Source organism: Beta vulgaris, chromosome 3 (genome assembly GCF_026745355.1).
Source record: "Beta vulgaris subsp. vulgaris cultivar EL10 chromosome 3, EL10.2, whole genome shotgun sequence".
In the NCBI taxonomy this organism is placed as follows: Eukaryota; Viridiplantae; Streptophyta; class Magnoliopsida; order Caryophyllales; family Amaranthaceae; genus Beta; species Beta vulgaris.
The window spans coordinates 31,973,771-31,978,049 of record NC_079204.1 but is presented as its reverse complement, the minus strand read 5'-3'; positions in this window follow the sequence as shown (position 1 = coordinate 31,978,049).

The following is a 4,279-nucleotide window of genomic DNA, read 5'->3' as shown; positions in this document are numbered from 1 at the left end:
TCTCCGGCAACCTCAGAAAACGCCGGCGAAGGCGCGTTGCAGAAGAGCGTGAGAGAAACGGTGGGTTTGACGGGGAGGAGAGAGAGAAACGATTTTGGGGTTTTCGGGATTTTCACGTTGGGGTTTATGTTTCTGAGTTTCTCCAACCGTAAGAAAAAGATTGTTAGTTTTAGTTGACTTTCCAAACCGACAAAGGGACGAAAAAGAAAACAAGGATAAAACCGACTTTGGTTTTATAATTGGTCAAACACTACTCAATTAATTGCATAAGACCCAAAATGTAAACTAATAATAATAAATAATAACCTCATAAAATTAAACAAATAAATATATTACAACACGACAAAATAATTCATACTCCAACTCAAATAAAATAAGATTTTAGGAACGTAATTAACTTAATAATTATGATTAGCCTTTAAATAAACGCTCTTAAAAACAGGGCTATTACAATATGACCAGTTGTGCTCTTCCCATCATCCACATCAACATTGTGGCTGCTGTCACTATACCCTACTAGCCCCAACCTACTCCCATTAGAGCGTTTGAAGACAAGTCCAGAAGACAAAGTCCCTCGCAGATACCGTAGTACTTGTTTAAGGGCTGCTCCATGAGACTCCTTTGGCTCTTGCATGTATCGACTAAGAACACCAACACTGAACGACAAATCAGGTCGTGTGTGAAGTAAATATCGAAGACACCCAATATTTTTCCTATAATTCCTTTCATCAATGCAGCGTTCTTCACGTCCCTTGGATAATTTCACATTGACATCCATAGGTACTTGAGTTATATTATACTCACTCATTCCAGCTTCTTCCAGAACCTTGGTTGCATATTTCTCATGTTTCAACATTATACCATCCTTGTGTTGGAGTACTTCGATTTGAAGATAGTATGTCAGCTTCCCTAGATCACTCATCTCAAACTTTGTTGCTATTTCTTTCTAGAACTCGAGCACTATGTCAAGTCTCGAACCTGTGATCAAAAGATCATCTACATATACTACTACCAACAAAAGTTGTCCTTTATCTTCCTTTCCATATAGTGATGGTTCCTTAGAGCATTTGGAAAATTTTAGCTCTTTAAGTACCTTATTCAATTTCTCATTCCAAGCTCTCGGTGCTTGTTTTAAACCATAGAGTGCTTTATTCAATTTGTATACTTTATCTTCGCTTCCTTTGATTTCAAATCCTTCTGGTTGGGTGACATACACTACTTCCTTCAATTCTCCGTGCAGAAACGCGATTTTTACATCAAGATGATGTATCTCCCAACCATTTGACGCAGCTAGAGCTATAATGAATCTGATTGTCTCAATCCGTGCTACAGGAGCAAAGACTTCTTCACAATCAATACCAAGTTTTTGTACATACCCTTTCGCGACTAATCTTGCCTTGTATTTGTTGATACTATTATCAGGATTTTGTTTTATTTTGAACACCCATTTCAGCCCGATTGCCTTGGCTCCAATTGGCAGATCAACCAGGGTCCACGTGTTATTCTTGGTTATAGATGAAAGTTCATCTTCACAAGCCTTTACCCAATGTTTACTAGTCCTTGCTTCACTAAAATTCCAAGGTTCATCATCAAACGAGATGAGAAGACGTTCCTCCTCTTCTTCTGCGAAGCAAACATAATCATCTAGATATGCCAGTTTCACACTTACCCTTGATGACCTTCTTACAGGAACTTGAGTTAGATCCCCACTGATCACATGATCAGAGTCTTCATCTTCTGGCTCAATTTCTTTATCTGAGTTGTCATTGTTATCACTCATAACCCGAGTATCGTCAGCTCCTTCTTCATTATGATCGACTCCTTCAATCTCTGTGAGCGCATCGTTCTCATTTATACCTCTATTACCAAACTCCCCAAATTCAATTATAAAATCTCCACATATTCTTCTTGCATTACCATCTTTATTGTTCCATGTCAAGCCTCCGTCTTCATCGAATATTACATCACGACTTACTATTATCTTCGAAGTAGCCGGGTCAAACAATCTATATGCCTTTGAGCCCGGTTCTGTCCCTAGATACACCAATTTCTTTGATCTATCATCCAACTTCTTCCTTCCTACAGCTTCTGTCCTTGTATACCCAATGCAGCCAAATACTCTGAGGTGTGCTGTAACATCCCTCCCTAGTTAGCAGCTTACTTATGACTAACTCTAATTAATTAAACGAATAAGCTACTAATTAGAGATGCTGTTAATACAGATTCCTAACCCCCCTGCCCTTGGAAGGTTAAGAACCTGCATAAATCTGAGCATAGTTTATGAAAATCCACTTAAAATACTTAATTATTACATCGTAGTCTAAGTAATTAAAAGTTGAATTCATAAATATAAGTTACATCCCATAATTGATTTATACAATAACGTCACGCAGCAACAAAACATATATCACGAACTTTTCAAATAAAAATTTATCTTTGACCTTCAGCTTATTCCTGCAAAACAACTGAATCTGCCCCCACCAGGACAGGTTCAAAGGAACAAAACAGTCAGCTACGCTGGTACACAAGTCCCACTAGTTTTCAAATATTAAGGTGGCGGAAATTAGACTTTAATGTTTAAATAGCATCATAATCCATGAATCTCGATATTTCTTTGCTATAAATATTATAATACTCCTCCTTCGTAATTAGGTAGCATAATAGTAGTAATACATCATAACAATTAACTTTCCAAAAACAATAATTATGCTTTTCCAAAACTCACTAAAGTATATCGATACAAAACTCAAAATACTTTCAATTAGGGAAGGAACACAAATGGAACTTTTGAGGGACGTCTCCCTACTTTTATTTACTTCTGCTTGCAAGACTTTCTAGGTCATGACCCTATATAACAGAGCAATCCCGCTCCGGAGCAATACCCGCTCTAGTAACTTAAAGAGCAAACCCGCTCTATAATTATTGTTCATCACTGCCAATGCAGTTACTTCCCTTAAAAATAGCTTTTAACTTATAACTTAATTATATTCAAAACTTATTTGCCAATACTTGATCAACCAACTTAATAATCAACTTAGCTTAGTTATCAAAACAAGTTTCGAAAACGCAATTGCTATGTCAAGTTCCGCTATGTTTGGAATGATGACTTAACAATCATGAATCGAAAGGATGTGCTAGTTAAATAAAGTGATTAAAGGATGGTTTAGCAAGATAGGACAGTAGGTGAAAGGTTTATAAGTACTCTTATCATAAGAAAGATTACTTCACACAAATAGAACATAGGTCCATTAGATGGTTCTCGGTTTGGTGTTATTAACAAAGGTTCTAGGTGATGAATTAATAGGACTTCTTGAGTTCAACCAAGGTTTAGGATTTTCACTTCATATATAGGTACATACAGTAGGGATTCATCAAAAGAAACACATCGAAAAGATTGAAAGCACAAAGGTTTATAAGTCCAAAAGTTGTTACGCGAATAGTTGAGTTTTTAGGTGTAGTTTCCTTCGCAAAAGAGGTTATATTTAATCTATGGAAAAGATGTGTTACAATGTCATCAAGCAGCAACATAAGGGTATTTACAGTAGGTTCTCATGTAATGGTAATAACAATGGAAGCAACTAATACCAAAATACAATCGAAAGAGAAACACGGTTAAATCGATTTTTAAGAGGAACTTGACATGCAATGGTTTTTGATTCGAAATCATCAATCCTAAAGTATAATTAACATATTGAAATCACTTACTTATAACTCATTACCAATACAGTAAGTTCTCCACATAAAAACACACATTCGTAGCTCAAAAATTTCCATAAACAAGCTTTAAGACAAAAATTGAGAAAATCAGCTTTAACGGTGGTTCTTGTGTACCTTAATTTGGTGTTTAGGAATTTAGCCCTTGCTTAGCAACTCGTACTACTCCTCCAGCAACTCTTTAAGACCTTAATAAACACATTCATCACCTTAAAGTTAATAATAAACCCAAAGAAATCAAATTTAAAACCAATATACCTCATACATGCTGAAAATCAGCCATATCTCACCTTCCTTAGTTTTTCTTTGGCTTACAATGTTGAAACCTCAAAACTAACGTCTACCCAGTATGAACAACACCTTGAAGAACCTAGGGAAGTGATTGCATGTGAGAAATCAGAGCAAGGAAGCCAAGAGAACAAGCTGCCAAAGAGCCCCCTGCTGGACGCCAGAAATGGCGTGAGGAGAGAGAGTAAGAAAAAAGATGTGTTTTTGTGTTTGTTTGTGGAATGATGTTGATGATAATGAATGAGGATCTTCCCCTCTCCTATATACAGAATGGGTA